This window comes from Pteronotus mesoamericanus, unplaced genomic scaffold (genome assembly GCF_021234165.1).
Source record: "Pteronotus mesoamericanus isolate MK-2021 breed Mesoamerican mustached bat unplaced genomic scaffold, CSHL_Meso_final contig_74, whole genome shotgun sequence".
In the NCBI taxonomy this organism is placed as follows: domain Eukaryota; kingdom Metazoa; phylum Chordata; class Mammalia; order Chiroptera; family Mormoopidae; genus Pteronotus; species Pteronotus mesoamericanus.
In genome coordinates, this window is record NW_026555247.1 from 1,835,485 (window position 1) to 1,854,233 (window position 18,749).

Consider the following 18,749-nt stretch of genomic DNA (forward strand, 5'->3'; position numbering starts at 1 on the left):
TTGGAGGGAAGCGCGGGCCGTTCGTGGGCACCTGAGCTGCTGGAGACAACTCTTTAGATGAGGTCGGAGAGCCTGTCCTGGGAGCGGTGCGGGGAGGGTTCCGAATGACTGTTTTTCTCACAGTGGAGAAGGTCCTGGTATCTTCCCTCCTCGCTCAAAACCGGACCCAGCCCGCCCGGCCTCGAGCTTCCCGCGTTGCGCAGGTTGTGCACTACACGGTTGGGTTGCATTAACTCAGTGGCGTGCACAGACCTCACTGTGCGTAACTTCCCCCGCGGCGAGCTCCCCACGGAGAGAAAACACTGTCAAGAGACCCTGCGCCACCTTTTCCATCTCATTTCCTAATGGTTTTGTGTGGGCTCTAGTGTGGTCCACCCAGACAAAGGTGTTGGTCCTTGAGAACGTAGGAACCAAAGTTCTGTGACTTGCGCGGCCTCCTTCAGGTGTCCTCGGAGAGTTCTGGAATACGGACAGCGTTCAGGTCGCCGGAGTATCTCTGCATCCGAATCTTTCTTCTACAAGCTTCACCCCCACCGGCAGCTGTCATGTTGCTGAAAGTTATGAACGGGGGCATCTCTGCCCAAGAGTTAATTAGGATTAAATTAGACAACATTCACAAAATGCTTAACATATAGTACGCTTTCAGTAAATGCCTTTGTGTTTCATTAAATACCCGTACTGTGGTCGTGCAGTGCTCTAACTCAGAAATAATACTGTCATTGTTGAAGTTCTAAGTTTATTTGCAATACAATTCTTAAAAATACTTAATGAATATTTTGTATCTGAGAGGAACATGCTTGTTCACTAAGCCCAAAGAGTAGCAGGCTAGGGGATTTTTCAATTCTCCAAACCAAACTTTTGGACACTATTTTGTATATTTTCTGTTTTACTAGATTGCCAAAATCTTCTATATGGATAGACTCATATCGCTGGTGTATGTTAGAAACCTAGGTTGGCTTGTCCATATCAAGGTGTTCCAGAATCACAGGACTTTGTGTGTGTGGCTAGACGTAAAAGATTACAGGTGGAACACATAGTTGGAACAAAAATGTGAAGAGACGTGTTTTCAGGAACATAAATAATAGGGCTGGAAGTGAAGGGAACGGAGCAGCAGATGGTGGCAGATGAAATTGAGAAGAGTCAAGCTGTGTCCAAATGCCATTCGTGTTCCTGAAGGGAGACATTGGGGGAGCCAGAGATCAAAGTAACCCTCAACTTCTATGGGATTTCTTTGACATCTCCTGTTTTTACCTTTAAAATTCATGTGAACTTTTCATTCTATTTCATTATGTAATGATGTTTGATTTAAATGACACAAGAAAAATGCAAATAGTTTTTCTAAATCTTATTTAATGGGTAAACTGAACTACCTTTCTATTTCAACAAATTGGGAGTAGAGCCAGAAGTTCACCATCAAGGCAGTATCTCTTGTCTCTGTAACACCAAATTATACAAATACATGAATACAAATTATTTTCTTTAGAAAAGACAACTATAATGCTAGGAGGAGAGAGATAAAAAATGCTGCGAAGGAAGAGTACTTCAGTGTTATGGGCAACTATTCATGGAAACGGTATCTATTTTGTTGAGACGTTAAGTCAGAATCAGTGTCTTATATGGCAGTATGGAAGTCTGAAACAGCCTCGAAATCATTTGTCAGTAATTTTTGTTCTCAGAAAGAAACTCCTCAAATAGATTTTTCAGCAAAGAAAGATGAGTTTTTTCTTTAATTTTAATCACAAAAAGCTTGAAATAACCCAGTCCCACAATTAGTTCTCAATTGACATAATTTTTTTAATCCTCACCTGAGGATATGTTTATTTTTTTCAAAGAGGAAGGGAGAGGGGAGAGAAGGAGGAAGGTGTGAGAAAGAAACATCAAGCAGTTGCCTCCTATATACACCCTGACCAGGGATCGAACCCGCAGCCTAGGTATGTGCCCTGGATGGAGTTCAAACCTGCAGCCTTTTGGTGTACTGGATGATGCTCCAACTAACTAAGCAATCCAGCTAGGGCCCAATTGACTTAATTTCTATTTTCATTGGCCATCTTATAATATAGAATATAAATATTTAAGTGTCAAGTTATCTATTGCTGCATTACAATCTACCACAAACCTAACAGTCTCTTGCACACCTTCCCATCTCCCATCCTGACATCTGACATACCACAGACCCAGATCAAAGGTGATGGGAGACAATGAATAATAGCTTTTCAAGTCCACAGTTAAAAATGGCTTCCAATAAAACTACATTGTAAAGAATGGGAAAGAAACAAAATGGAAAAAAGTAAAAAATGTTGAAGCAGTAGAGCCTGCAGATTTTGTAGTGGAAAAAGGTATAGGCCAATGTAGAATGAATGGGAAGATAGAATATTTCCTTAAGTGGAAGAGAGTCACAGAAGCTGACAATACTTGAAAACCTGAAGAAAATTTAGATTGTGTAGGGTTAATTTAAGCATTCTTTTTTTAATTCTCAAAAGCTGGTAAAGAAATAGGTACTACAAAAAGGAAACCTTTATGTGACAGAGAATCTGATGACAGGAAATCAAAGAAGAAAAAAGATGCCTCTGACAAATCAAGATTCGTCATAGCGGTCTTGATCCTGAACAAGTAACTGATGTTGCAGATAGTAGTGGAGAATTAATGTTCTCATGAAATAGAAAAATATGGATAAGGCAGACTTGGTTCTGGCAAAGAGGCAAACATAAAGTATCCTCAAATTGTGTTTTTTTATGGAGAGCAACAAACTTGGCATTCTTGTCCAGAAAATGTGCAATAATTTAAAAAAGTGGTTTTATCTATTACTAGTGTGACACTAATTCCATTCTAATGAAAATCAAGTTCGATATGTTTGTTTTGAGTATTCAGGGAATTGGTAGGGTTGCATTTTTTTTAATAACACTGGTTACATTGAACAAATGAAAGCTTTCTATAGTTGCTTCATTTATCAGGAAAAAATTTTTGATAACATAGCATATTATTTCTTCTGCATTAGGAAGAGCTTTTCTAAATATTAGAAAAATTTCCATAGTTATTACTCAATCAAAACTTAAATTTAACTTATAATTTCTAAGGATCATTCTGGGTTTGTTTTGTCTGTAAACATAAATACAGGGGGCAAAAGTAGGTTTACACATGTTTTAGATGTGTTGCAAATACTTTTCTATTCTATTCCTGGTCCTTTAACTTTTTTTTATATGTATATTACTATATAGTTAAATGTTTAATATAGTCATAATATCAATATAACTTCTGGGTTTGAATATTTTACTTCAGGTCATGAAAAGTATTAGTTCTATTTTCTTCTAAAACTCCTTAGATTCTACATATTGATTTTTAATTCACCTGAATATTTCTTGTATAATGTGTGAAATAGGGCTCTATGTTTGTTTTATTTCAAGTAATAGTGGTCCATGCACCTTATTTGTTGAATAAGCCTTATTTTACCCATTGACTTGAAATATCAACTTAATCATATATTGTTAGACAGATATATACGTTTGTCTCTAGAATGTTCATTATATTTCATTGATCTACTTGATTATTTCTGTGCTGGTGTCATGTTGGTTTAATTGATGAGGTATTATAAGAGTTTTAAATTTTTTAATATAATTAAATTTAACATTTAAAAACAATAAATAAAATCAATTTGCATTTAAGAAAGAAAGAAAGAGAGAGAGATGGAACTCCTACCTTTTGTGGCAACATGGATGAAACGAGAATATTAAGCTAAGTGAAGTAAGCCAGTTGATGAAAGACAAATACCACATGATCTCACCTATAAGTGGACTCTATTCAACAACATAAACTAATGAATAAAATAAACCACAGGCACAGAAACATGGAGCAGACTGAAAGTGACCAGTGGGGAGGGGAAAGAGGACAATGGTGGAAAGAAGAGGAAGGGACTAGACAAAGAACATGTATGAATGACTCATGGACATTGACAAGAGAGGGGGAGTTGACTGTGGGAGTGGGGAGTGGGGGTGGAATGAGTGGAGGGGGGTAAAGGAGGAAATATTGAGACAACTGTAATAGAATAAACATGATTTATAAATTAAAAAATAAATTTAAAAAAGTAGGTTTACAGTTGTGCGTTTATTCTTGTATTATTTATTAATTATTGTATTATTTTCCATATGAACAACTGTAAGCCTATTGTTGCCCTACTCTATACACATGTAAATGGTTGTTGTGGGTTGTTTTGTTTTATTTTTTACATTCACCAAAAAAGAAATGACATTTCACAACCGTAAGTAAGTATATGATGTTTTGAACATGCCATTCTTCTGAGAAGCCCAACAAATAAATCACCTCGAGTTAAATTGGAAATTTTCTGAAGCCATAAACATTCAAATGAAATAGATTACTCTGTAATTAATTGGAAAATTTAACTAAAACAATTTAAATTGGACAATTTTAGGCTGCTTTGTCAGAATTCCTATCTATATCTAGAGTCATATAAGTGTAACAATTTAATTGCAAAACTCCTTGAAAGCAAAAATTTTTATTTTTTTTCCACCACCACCAACCATTCTACTCAGATTGTTCATTACTGGTGTGTAAAAATAAAACCAATTTCTGGATATTTATTTTGTATCCTACTACTTTACTGAATTCCTTGATCAGTTCTAATAGTTTTCTGGTGAAATCTTCAGGGTTCTATCTATATAGTATCATGTCATCTGTAAATAATGACAGTTTTACTTCTTCCTTTCTAATCTGGGTGCCTTTTATTTATTCTTGTCTGATTGCTGTGGCTAGGACTCCAGTACTATGCTAAATAAGAGTGATAAAAGCAGGCATCCATGTCTTGTTCCTGATCTTAAAGGAAACACTTCCAGTTTTTCCCCATTGAGTAATGATGTTAGCTGTGGGTTTGTCATATATGGCTTTTACATTGAGATATGTTCCCTCTATTCCCACTCTGCTGAGAGTTTTTATCATAAATGGGTGCTGGATTTTTGTCAAATGCTTTTCTGCATCTATTGATATGATCATATGATTTTTATTCTTCATTTTGTCCATGTGTGTATCATGTTAATTGATTTACAGATATTATTCCAACCTTGCAGCCCAGAAATAAACCTCACTTGATCATGGTCAAAGACTTTTTAAATATATTGCTGAATTCAGTATGCTAACTTTTTAAAAATCCTCGTCTAAAGGCGGTTTTCATGGATTGCCCCCTATATGCATCCCAATCAGGGATCTAACCCACAGCCTAGGTCTGTGCCCTGACTGAGAATCAACGAGCAACCCTTTGGTGCACTGAACAGCACCCCACCCAACTGAACCACATGGCCAGGACTTGGTATGCTAACATTTTGTTGAGGATTTTTGCATCTATGTTTATCAGGGATATTGGCATATAATTTTCTTTCTTTGTAGTGTCCTTATCTGGTTGTGAAATTAGGATAATGCTGATTTTGTAAAATAAATTCAGGATCTTCTCTCATCTTGAATTTTTTGTAATAGTTTGAGAAGGAAGGTGACAGTTCTTCTTTGAATGTTTGGGAAAATTCCCCGTGAAGCCACATGTTTCAGGACTTTGTTGAGAGTTTTTTAAATTACTGTTTTGATTTCATTAGTTGTAATTTTCTGTTCAGATTTTCTGTTGCTTCTAGATTCAGTTTTAAAAAGTTGTATGTTTCTAGAAGATTATCATATTTTTCCAGGTTGTCCAATTTTGTTGGCATGGAGTTATTTGTACAATTTTCTTAAAATCCTTTGTGTTTCTGTGGTGTCAGTTGTTACTTCTCTTTCACTTTTGGTTATATTTATTTAGGTCCTCTCTCTTTTTCTCTTAATGAGTCTCTTTAAAGGTTTATCAGTTTGTTATCCATTCAGAGAACCAGCTCTTGGTTTCATTGATCTTTTCTACTGTTTTTTTATACTCTATTTTACTTATTTCCACTCTGATCTCTATTATTTCATTCATACCATTAACTTTGGGCTTTGTTTATTGTTCTTTTTCTAATTTTTTTAGGCATAAGTTTAGACTGAGTATTTTAGATTTTTTTTATTTTGGGGGCTAGACCTGTAACTCTCTTAATTTCCCTCATAGAACTGCTTTCACTGTGCCCCAAAGAGTTTGGGTTGTTGTGTTCTCATTTTCATTTGTCTCAAGGTATCTTTGGATTTCTTACTTGATCTTATTGTCAGCCCATTAACTGTTTAGCTACAATTTATCTCCCATGTGTTTGTGTGTTTTTCAGTTTTATTTTATTGTGATTGATTTTTAGTTTCATATCATTATGGTCAGATAATATGCTTGATATGATTTTAATATTCTTAAATGCATTGAGACTTGGTTAGTGTCATAACATGTGGTCTATCATAGAAAATATTCCATGCACACTTGAAGAGAATGTATATTCTGCTGCTTTTGGTGTTAAATGCTCTGAAAATATCAGTAAGTCTATCTGATTTAGTATATCATTTAAGGGGTTGTTTTCATGTTGATTTTCTCTCTGGAGGATCTAGCCATTGATGTCAATGGGGTGTTAAAAATCTCCTACTCTTGACTGTATTACTGTCAATCTCTGCCTTTATGTCCATCAAGATTTGCTTTATATATTTAGGTGCTTCTATTTTGGGTGATAAATGTTTACAAGGGTTGTATCTTCATGTTAGATTGATTCCTTTATCATTATGTAATGTCTTTCTTTGTCTTTTATTATAGCATTTTTTAAAAAGTTTATTCTGTCTGATAAAAGTAATGCTACCCCAGCTTTTTAAAAAAATTTCCATTTGCATGAAATATCTTTTTTTCATCCCTTTACTTTCAGTTAGTGTGTATCTTTCATTCTTAGGTAGGTTTCTTGTAGACAGCAAATAATGGGTCTTGTTTTCTTATGAGTTCAGCTACCCCATGACTTTTGATTGGAGCATTTAAGCCATTTACATTTAGAGGGATTATTGATAGTACGTGTTTATTGAAATTTAATTTTGTATAACTATGTTTCTCTTTTTTTTTTCCTTCTTAAAGAAGTGCCTTTAAGATTTCTTGTAATTATGGGCTGGTTTGCTTGTAATAAACTCCTTTAGTTCTGTTTGTTTGTGTCTGGAAAGCTCTTTATTTATGCTTCAATTTTAAATAATAACTTTGCTGGGTAGAGTAGTTTGTAGGTCCTTGCTTTTAATTACTTGAATATTTCATGCTAGTCTCTTCTGGCCTGAAATATTTCTGTTGAGAAATCAGGTGAGTTATAAGCTAGCATCCTTGTAGGTAATTGTCATTCTTTAGCTGCTTTTAAGATTCTCTTTTTGTTTTTAACCTTTGCCATTCTAATTATGATGTGTCTTGGTGTGGCCTTCTTTGGATTCAACTTGTTTGGGGTCCTCTGCACTTCCTGGATTTGTGTATCTTTTTCCTTCACTAGGTTAGGGAAGTGTTCAGTCACTATATCTTCAAATAGGTTCTCAATCTATTACTCGCTCTCTTCTTCTGTTTCCCCTATTATGTGGATGTTGTTACGCTACAAGTTGTCCCAGAGGTCCCTTAAATATCCTCATTTTTTAAAAATTCTTTTCTCTTTTTTCCACTCTGGTTAGGTGTTTTTTTCTAACTTGTCTTCCAAATCACTAATCCGATCCTCTGCTTCATCAAACCTAATATTGATTCCTTCTAGTGTATTCTTCATTTCAGGTATTATATTGTTTATTTATGACTGATTCTTTTTTATGGTTTCTATGTCCTCTTTTATGCTTACTATCTCTTTGTTTAAGATCTCACTGAATTTACCCATTCTTCCCTAAGTTCTTGAGCATCCTTATAACCAATGTTTTGAAGTCTGTATCAGGCAGATTGCTTGCCTCCATTTCACTTAGTTCTTTTTCTGTGGATTTACCCTGTTCTTTCATTTGGGGCATGTTTCTTTGTCTCCCTCTCTTGGTTGCCTCTCCAAATTTGTTTCTGAATTATTAGCTAGATTTCCTATGTCTCCCAGTCTTGGCATATTGGCGTTATGCAGTAGGTGTCTTATGAGGCTCAGTAGTGCATTCTGCCAGATCACCCAAATAAGGTGCTCCAGGAGTGTCCCTTGTGTGGGTTATATGAGCCCTTCTGTTGTAGTTGAGACTTGATTTCTGGGGGTACCTTTGTAGGTAGGGTTGACCTTCAGGCTGGCTGACTGTGAGCCAGTGTATAAGCTACTGTGTAAATGCTAACTACACGCTGCAGAATTTGCCACAACAGGGTCTAGTGCTTGCTGAGAAGTCCCTTTGAATGTTCTGCTTAAGGAGCTAATTGAGTCCCTCTCTGATATGGCCTGTGGCCCACCATTTGATGTGTTGTTTTGGGAGCCTTTTGGAAGGCACTCTGTTGCAGATCAATGTCAGATACTGACCATGACTGGCCCTCGGCAACCTGTTTGGAAGTACAAAGCCACAGTTTGTGGCCACCTCTGCTGGGCCTGGGTATGTGTGGTAGGGTGGCTTTGTACCAACATGTGTACCAAGGCTGGCTTCCACTAGCACCAAGCCTGGGGACAAGGGCCCAAGGCACTGCAAGATTCTACTCCACCTGCCTCTGCCTTTTGGCTGCTTGTTAGTCTCAGTCACTGAAACAGTGTCTGGTCCTGGCTGGTGTGGCTCAGTTGGTTGGAACACTGTCCTGTAACCAAAAACTTGTGGTTTTGATTCCCGGTCAGAGCACACACTTAGTTTGTGGGTCTAATTCCTCATCTGGACATGTACAATCCCTGATCCAAGCACATATGAGAGGCAACCAGTGATAATTCTCTCTCACATTGATGTTTCTTTCTCTCCTTTCCTCTCTTCATTCCTCTCTCTCTCTAAAAGAAATGAAAAAAAATGCCCTTAGGTAAGGATAAAATAAAAGCCACTGGCTGTAAGCAAATTGCATGAAGTATGTTCTTTGTGAGTCACCAGGAGAGGGTGAGGGGTGTTCACCAGTTTGATATATATTGAAAGTCAGTGCCAGTACTTGGTCTAAGGGCACTCAGCAAAACCCAAGGGTACACCAAGGCCAGCTGCCACCTGCCAAGTGCCCTCTGCAGCCCACCCACAACATTTGTTGTGGGGCAGCGTCTCAGGGAGTCATCAGAGTTCATCAGGTACAAACAGTCCAAGATTTGCTTGTGTGAAGGGAAGGCTCTGCACAAGAATGGTGTGCAAGGAAAAATGGCCCCTGCCCTAGAACCATGCAACTCAGTCTGTCCTGATTCTGTCACCTTCTCAAGTGCCCTATCTTGGCAACATTTGGGAGTGGAGCTAGTGGATCTCTCTTCTGGTAGGGGCAGTGCTGGCCAGGCTCATGGGACAAAAGGAATGGTCCCTGTCCCAGAGCCACACAACTCAGTCTTTGATATGCCCCGAGTCTGTTCAGACCTCTGCATTATGGATCCAGGCAACTGACTCCTCCACAGGGTATGAGCTTGGTAGGGCAGGGCAACAAAGAGTCAGGAGGATAGGGATATTGCATTCCCCCAAGGGGCCCTTTGGAGGGGAGTGCATGACTTAAGAATGATCGTGTCTGTAGGCAGTATGGAAGAGGGACTCAGCACAGGACCCCTGGCAGATGGTCCTTCAGCCATCTCCCCACAGCCACACAACCCAGTCTCTCCTCCATGACTCTAGTCTGCTCCAAGGAAATACCCTCTGCTGGAGCCCAGGATGAGTGGCTGTGAATAAGATTTTTGTGCTGGCCCTTTAAGAGGGTGTCTGGGTTTTTAGCTGACTCCTGTCTCTCCATAGTGGACAGAATCCCTGCTGATTTTTATAGCCAAATGTTATGTGGGTTCCTCTTCCCCACTCTAGTGCTACAGGTTGGAAGCCTGCCACAGGGTTGAGACCCCACAGTCCTCAAAGGGGACCTTAGAAGCTGAGATATCCCTCTGGATTCTCATCCATTGCACATGGGTGCAAAACCAGCCCTTTTCACATCTCCACCCTTCCTACCAACCTCAATGTGGCTTCTGTATATCCTTAGTTATAAGACTTTCCTGTTCAGCTAGTCTTCAGCTGGTTATTCAGATTGATTGTTCTATAATTTAGTTGTAATTCCAGTTTGGTGCTGGGAGGAAGTGAGTATAACTTCCACCTATTCTGCCACTATCTTAGATTCTCTAATCTTGTACTATGTTGAATAAAAGGCCATGCTTCATGGAATGTCTTTGTTCTTGAAACTTATCAGGAGATTAAAGGGGTTGCCATTTAGCATCTAGTAGTATAAATTAGTGAGCAAACTTTTTCAATATAAACTATTGATTTCCATGCTTTGTTTGTTTTACCCAACCCATTCCTTGCATGTAGGCTCAAGCTTTTCAGTATTTGTGTTACTGGTTCAACAGAGCAGTTAAGGATAACTTTGTAGTGATCACAATGTTATCCAACTGTATATTGCTTACTTAATTGTAAATTGGTGAAAAGTGGTCAATAAATAGTTATACATTAAAAAAAATTAGTAGTTTCAAAAAGGAACAGTTTATTTGCTCATGATTCTGTAATTTAGCCTGAGCTTAACTGAGCAGTTTTGCTGGTCTCGCCTGAGATCCCATATAGAGCAGCAGTCACCTGACAGGTTGATCCATAATGGTCTCACTTATATGTCTGGCATTTAGCTGAGGCTGTTGAGAGGTGAAGCTCAGTTTTCTTCTATTAGGCATCTCTAACAGGATAACTTGGTTTCATACTTGACTGCCACAGAATTTCAAAACAAAAAGGTCCAATATGCAAATGCCTATCAAAGGCTGGCTTGCATCATATTTGGTAATATCATTGGCCAATGCTAGTTACATGATCAACCTCTTAGTGGTACCCTCCCACAATAGATAAAAACTTACAGAATTCCTTGCCGATTTGGAGGATAGTGCTGATATCTATGTACTGTGATGACACCAGCTTGAAAAAGTATTACAAATAGGATAGTTGGCAGAAAGAAGTGGAGAAAATGCAGTCCTTTTAGGATATGCTGATGAGATTAAATTATTTGCAAATAAAAATACCTAGAAAATAAAGGACATGAAAATGAGTTTTTAAAAAATATATTGATTTGAGAGACAGACAGACAGAAAGACATCAATTTGTTGTTCCACTTATTTATGCATTTATTGGTTGTCTCTTGTATGTGTCTTGACCAGAGATTGAACCTGCAACCTTGGCATTTCAGGATGACATTCTAACAAACTGAGCTACCCTGCCAGAGCTGGAAAGTGAGTTTTGAAATACTTCTTTATTTTTAAATTACAGTTAATGTACCATACTATATTAGTTTCAGGTGTACAACCCAGTGATTAGACATTTATATAACTTACAAAGTGGACACCCTTATAAATCTAGAAGAAAATGAGTTTTTAAATACTCTTTTTCCCAAATCTATGATTTTCTAAATATATTTCTTTCTGAAAATGTAAGGACAGTTTTAGTGATAGGACTTTGTCAGCTAAAAATATTTTCTATCATACAGTTTATGACTCTGAGCCCCAATCTATCAGACAGGTAGAGCACACCTTCAGGTTTCTTCTGTTTCCAATTTTAACAAGTTCCAAGTTATCGGTGGTAGGGAGAGAGGCTCATTTATGTTTACTTGGCCTCTTTGGATCTGTTGCTTTGGGACATGGGGATGACTAGCAAAGCTGCGTTTGATGCCAGTCTCTGGATTTACACAGCGGGGAACCCCCCCAAAACAGAATTTATTTATAAAAAAAGTGTGTATTCTTACATGTTTAAACTTCAGTCACCTTCAGAGTACTCTCCATTTGATGCAATACACCTATTGAGATATTTTTTTTTTCCACTGCTCAAAACAAAACTTGTTGACTTTGATGCGTTTTAGTGCTTCTACTGTTTTGCTTGTCCGTGTGTTTGTTTCACCTTGTCCACATTGGCGAACCATTTCCCTTTGAGGACTTTTTCATCTGGGGAAACAAAAACAAAGTTGTTTGGGATGAGATCAGGTAAATAGGGAGGGTGGGGTATGGGGGTCATGCCATTGTTTGGTGAAAAACTGCTGAACACTCAGTGCAGTATTAGCAGGTGCACTCATAAATTGCCCATCAAGAGATGGGCAAATGTGTTGAGAGTCTTCAAAAAAATTCATTGAAGCCCAACACAGACTTTTACAACAATGCCCGCTGGTACACTGATACAGATAGGCTCCTGGGATACTCACCTAGCAGGGAAATCCTGTACTACAAGGGGCTTACCCTCCAGAATATAATTCCATTTTTTTGTTCCCCTGTACACAGCTATTTAGGGAAGTAGAGAGTACCACCTCTTCTTACCAGCCTAAAGGGAATCTTTTTCATCTGGACAAAACTCTCTATTTCTTTTAAGGCACTCTATCAAGCCTGTAAGTCCCTTTTTCATCCCTTCTCAAAAATCCTCTGCATTCTCTTACAAACTTAGGTTTTTTGGGGCCAAAAAGTTCCAAGGAGGAAAGTATATTTTCTACCTTGGACCTGTTTTAGTTATGAATTGATGCGTAACAAGTTAACTCAAAACTTAGTGGCTTAGAAGAACAATCATTTTCTTTATTTGCTCATGATTCTGCAATTTGGGAAGTGCCTGGTAGAACTGGATCTTCCTGTTCCATGTGGTATCAGTCTGAGCAGTTCTTAGAGGGGTCACTTCCAAGATGCTTTACTCACATGACTGGCAGTTTGGTACTGGTTGTTGGTACTGGTTGGGAGCTGATGGCCAGGTCCCTCATATCTATTCCCCATGCATTTCCTCATGGCTAGGTTGGGATTCTAACAGAGAGGAGATCTCAGGGTAGTCAGACTTACGTAGTGCCTGGCTTCCCCTAGAGCACAAAAGTGGAAGCTTGCAGACTTTCTTAAGGTTTAGGACTTGAAACAGCGCTACTTCTGCCACACTTTGTTGGTTAAAGCAGGTCATGGGGCCATCCTTGATTGAAGGGGAGGGACTATGGAACAGGCAAGAATATGGCAAGCATGTTTTTTGGTGGGCTACCAAATAGTCTGTCGCCAAAGGGCAAGAAAGCACACCTGCTATTTTTTTCTTTTTTGTTTATCCTCACCCGAGGATATATTTATTGATTTTAGAGAGAGGAGTGGGGAGGAGAGAGAGAGAGGGAGAGACATCAGTGTGAGAGGGAGACATTGATCAGCTGCCTACTGTATGTGCCCCAGTTGGGGATCAAACCCGCAACCTAGCCATGTGGACTAACTGGGAATCGAACCTGCAAACTTTTCGTGTACTGGACAATGCTCCAACCAATTGAGCAACCTAGCCAGGCCTATTTTCTTGAATTGAGTTAAGAGATGGTGGGGGTTGGTTAAGGGAAAAACCAAATAAGGAAAAAATATTAAGATATGTTAATATCTCAAAATATATCTAGCCATATAGGCCTTTGCCAATGTTCTCTTGATGCATTACTTTAATTTCCATGTCACTTGAGGAACTAATTTTGAATTAAGCACTTTAAATTGTTTGAATGAACTCCTTGATTGTGTTTTCACATTTTGGTTATAAAAACACATTATTTTTCCTTCAAAAATCTATGTAGCTGAATGTTTTCTTTATATATGGAAAATGATACTTCTTGAGTCCTAAATTTAGTTCTTGAATTACCAGTACTTCTACAAAGACTTTGTAATTTCTTGTCAATTGATTTTTATATTCTTATACTTATATCATGAAATATTTTATGCATACAAAAGAATATGGAAGGTATGTGATCTAAATGTCTGTTAAGGGACAAACACATGTGTAGCTGCCACTTATCTTAAGAAAAAGAGCATGTCTAAAGCTTTGAAGACCCCTCCCAAAATGCCATCTTTCCATTACTGAGGTAATCTCTATTCTGAAATGTGTAAGAATTTTTCTTTCTGTTTACAATAGATTATTTGGGTTTTAAAAGTTTTTGAATGTATATACTTTAAAGGAAAAGCAACATACTTATACTGTGTGTCCCCTCTATTCTGAATATTCTAATATAACATGACTTCCAACACTAGATGTGTGGGTTCTCCACACATCAAGCAATTCTGTGACACAAACTGGACTCCTACAGTTTAACTCAATTCTGGTACTTTCTAACCTAGAGGAAGTGTCATTTCCGCTTTCCCCACTTCAGATGCTCAATTGCAAGTCCTGGCTCTTACCTGTGCTTCTGACCTAATGGCTATAAATCAGAGTTCTCATGACCCACTCTGCACATTCAATTAATTTGTCAGAGCAGCTCACAGAACTCAGGAAAACACTCCACTTATTGGATAATAGGTTTATTACAAAAGTGTTAAAAAAATTCAACCAAGTAAATCTGAAGTTCTAATTTTATTAAATGATCCATGAATTGGGCTGTATCCCATGTAGCAACTAGAAGCGTGTTCCAAAGGGTTGAACAAAATGGAAAGTTTTTATAGGAAGAAGGGTGGAGCATGGAAGCTATTAACAAAAGAAAAGAACAATTTGTTTATTTTATTTTTTTACTTTTATTAAAAATTTTTAAATTTATTATTAAGTTACACTTTACATTAATATTATTATGTGTTAGTTTCAGTTGTACAACATAGTGGTTAAACTATCATATACTTTAAAAAGTGTTCCCCTCGATATTTCTATTACCCACCTGACACCATACTGAAGAAGCATGACTAGTGGCAGTCAGAAGCAGCAGAATAATTTTATATGTGTGAGTGGCATAATTTCATGAGTCCTAAAAATATAACTGTGGCAACAGTATTAAGGAAGGACACCATTTTGTGCAGACATCATTATGTGCAGATTATACCTTATTTAAATGATAAATACAGTGACAGTTATTAAAGATCTATTATTATCCATTCATTAATCAAATAATTATTGTGTGACAATAAGATGGTGAGGATGCAAATCAGTCCCTATCTTCATGGGGCTCATAGTTTATGGGGAGAGACAGAAACAATTTAGCAATTAAATATATCAGAATGTCAGGTGGTAATTAATGTGCTGTGGAGAAAAATCTAAAAGGATGAGAGCCAGAGGGCCATAATTTTATAAAGTGGCCAGAGAACATTTTCTGATAGAGCAATATCTGGGCAGAAAGCTGAAGAAAGTAAAGAAGCAAGATGTAAAAAACTCTGAGACAGATGTTCTTGGAAGGGGAAAAACAAACATAAAGACCCTGAGTTTTGAGCACGGTTGGCACTGTAATAAAAACAGAAGATGAGAACAGAGAGATAAATGGGGAAAACAAAGACTAATGGAAAGGGCCTTGTAACTCACAGATCACTGTGTAACTTTGACATTTGGTCTGAATGAAATAGGAAGTATTGGAAGACTGAGCCAAGGCGTGATATAGCCTGGCATTTCTAGGAGAACTACTCTGACTGTTTTGTTAAGACAGATCATAGGGTCTAAATGTAGAAGTTATTAGATTATTCAAGAGGCTGATTTTAACAATCCAGGCAAGAGCCCTAATTAGGGCTTGATATAGGATGGTAGTGGTAGAGCGGCGGTGAAATAATCAGATTCTGGATATATTTTTAAAGTGAAGCTGACAGATTTGTCAATAGAGTAGATGTGGGGTTTATGAAAAAGAGAGGAGTCAAGCTTGTCTCCAAAACTTGTGGCTCACTGGAAAGTGTAGTATTTATCTGCATATTTTTGACTACCAAGATTCTCAGTCCTTTTTTATGTTTTAAGGATTCCCTGTCATATAAATCTGGGTGCCAGACAGATCACATCTCCAACTGAAGGTGTAGCTGCAAATGCCAGGAATTTCTGTTCCAGTCTCCCAGGCCTCTGGGACGCACACATGCAGCCAATCAGACACTAATGGGGTGGCATCTAGAGCATCTAGCTAGTGGAGGCAATAGAAGCACCCTTAGTGCAGGGTGAAGTGGTGTCCACTGTGCAAGGGGCAGCTGACAGTAATGTTCCATGGACCAGTTCATAATTTTAACTATGCTTCTGGCTATGTAGAGTTCAAGTGGGGTTTGCCAATCTCCCAGAAAATCCAAATGTTACAGAGTGTCCTAGTCAAATGAGCCTTGTTCTGCTTTCAAAAGAGCCAGAGATAGTTTCTTTTCCTTGTATCTAAAAACCCCAAATGAGCTCTAGTGGGCGTGGTTCCTTGATTGGGCATCATCCTGCAAACTGAAAGGTCTCAGGTTTGATTCTTCATCAGGACACATGCTTGCGTTGTGGGTTCCATCCTGGGTCCATGCCTAGTTGGATGCATTTGGACTGTACAAAAAGGCAATCAATACATGTTTCTTTCTCACGTCAATGTTTCTCTCTCTTCTTCCCTCCTTTCCCTTCTCTCTAACCCTTTCTCCTCTCTCTAAAAACCAATGGAAAAAAAAGTCTTTGGGTGAGGAAAAAAATAAAAATAAATAAAAATAAAAACTCCAATTAATACACTAAGGATTGGTATTAATATGAATGTTATAATAATAACTGTCATTCATTGGGTGTTTGAGGAACTTATTTTAATTACTTCTGCTAGATGGATACTATCCCTACATTAGAAGTGACAAACTGAGACATAAAGGATAAATCACTTGCCCAAGGTCATACAGCTATTAACTGACAGAGCTAGGACTAAAATTCAAATTTATTTGGCTCTAAAGCCTGAACTTACACACTATAGATAAGTTCACTTAGGGTTCATGTAGTATTGTGAACTAAGCCATTTTTTATTAATTCAGTTCTCCATATCAACCTCTGTCCATTTACAAGTATCAAATTTCCTTGAAATGCTCTAAAACTGTAGAATTCAGTGCTGAAATATTAAGGTGTATCATTGTTTTAAAAACTTACCATAGTCTGGTAAGACCATATATCTAATTCATAATAAATTTTTACCCTGGCCAGTGTGTCTCAGTTGGTTAGAGCATCATCCTGTAACCAAAAGGTTGTGGGTTTGATTCCTGGTCAGGCCACATACCTAGGTTGTGGGTTCAGTCCCTGGTCCATGGCACATATGATTCCCAGTCCAGGCATGAATGATCCCTGGTCTGGGCATGGATGGGAGGCAACCAATCAATGCTTCTCTCGCATTGATGTTTCTCTTTCTCCCTTCCTCTCCCTCTAAAAAGGCAGTGAAAGAATGTCTTCAGGTGAGAATAAAAAAATTCTAATATATGTTAGTACTGTTTGAAATTTGAGCAAAGGCAGCTGTTTTTCTGAAAGTTTCAGTTTTGTTAGACCTTCTTCTTATCAATTAAAAGTTGGAGGCAAAGTACCATATTGACAAATACACCAGGCTCTGCTTCAGATGGAATCTACTGCCACTGAGACATTATAATACATTGGCAGACAGTAAGTATGGTAGTAGATTAAAATACATTCACTGTGCTCTTTTAAACAAATTAGATAAAGCATCTATTGTTACCTAAAATACAAGGGCAATGGGTTTGGATATTTGAAACTCACTGCTTGAAAAACATGCTTCTTACCAATAAGAGGTGTGGCTAAAAAGAAATGAAACTGATTATCAGAAAAGAAACTTGTGGTTTGTGAGCCTCTGAGAAATACTCAGAGCACTCAGGAGCATATTATAGTACTTGTATAGCATTAGAGAGGCAACATGGTGTTAGGAACCAGAAAACTGAAGTAGGAGTATGAACTTGTGCTCTCAAGTGCCAAACCTAATCCCTATCTAAGCTATGAAACTGAGGGCAATTCAACAGGTACTGAGCACAAGATGAATTACGCAGATGAATAAAAGAGACACAGAAACATAAGTAACTGTGATGCTCCATTAAAAATATGCATTTGTTTATTTATTAATCCTTTAAGCATTTGTTGCCAGTCATATGTCTGTTGTGTGCCAGGTGCTGGGTTTTCAAAGAAGAACAAGAAAAAACACCACCCACCTCCAGTCCACCCAAGGAGCAAGTTGCCCAGGGAATAAAGACCAGACTTGCTGTGGCATTGACATTTGACTCCTCCCTCCAATAGACTCCCCTCTGCTCTTTCCACGGTCCTTCTTTTCTTCTTTACCAACTCCTCCCTGCCCCCACTCCCTTAGATTAACTAACTGGGTTCAATTTACACCTTATTCTCCCAAGTAAGACTTTCTTGTCCTGGGCTGCCTGTCCCTACCCCACCGTTTCTAAGCCATAATGAGCTTTAGAAACCTTAAGCTCTGAAAATATTATTGTGTTTCTCACTCCACAGATATAATGAATATACAAACAATACAAAACTATAACATGGGTAAAACTATATATAATGAACTGCTTTCCAGATGTTCTAGACCTTGGAATATCTAATGCAATTGATCATCATCTCTTCGTGGGTAGAAATGTCCAAAAACATTTCAACTTTGCTTACACATTCACAGGGCTCGTCAATTTTCTGAAGTCCATCATCATCCCCAAATGATTCTAAAGTACTGTTTATCCCTGAATTAAGAAAGAGGTCAGGCACCTACAGGTCCTGGAATCACCTTTAGGATTTTGTACTCTACGAAGACAACAGTGTGAGCTATTGGAGCTATTGAAGGTTTTTAACCTAGGATGGGGCACACTTTAGATTCACACTTTAGAAAGTTCTCTCAGACTGTCACCTGGAGAATGGATCCCAAGGGCTTAAATTAATAACTAGTTTGAGGTTGTTGCAGAAATCCAATCAAGGGATTATAGTTAACTACTTAAAGGGTGATGTCTTTTGAGGGTGATAAAAATATCTAAAATTAGATTGTGGTGATGCTGCATAACTCTGTGAATATACAAGAAACCATTGAATTGTACACATTAAATGAGCGAATTATTTGTCAATAAAGCTGTTTTCAAAAAAAAAGCAACAGATTAAATAAAAACTCTCACTAC

General features: G+C 37.9%; 1 pseudogene; it reads left to right on the forward strand.

Moving 5' to 3' along the window:
* Positions 1-2,231: 2,231 nt before the first annotated feature.
* On the forward strand, positions 2,232-2,779 carry LOC129078800 (chromobox protein homolog 3-like; annotated as a pseudogene).
* Positions 2,780-18,749: the final 15,970 nt, after the last annotated feature.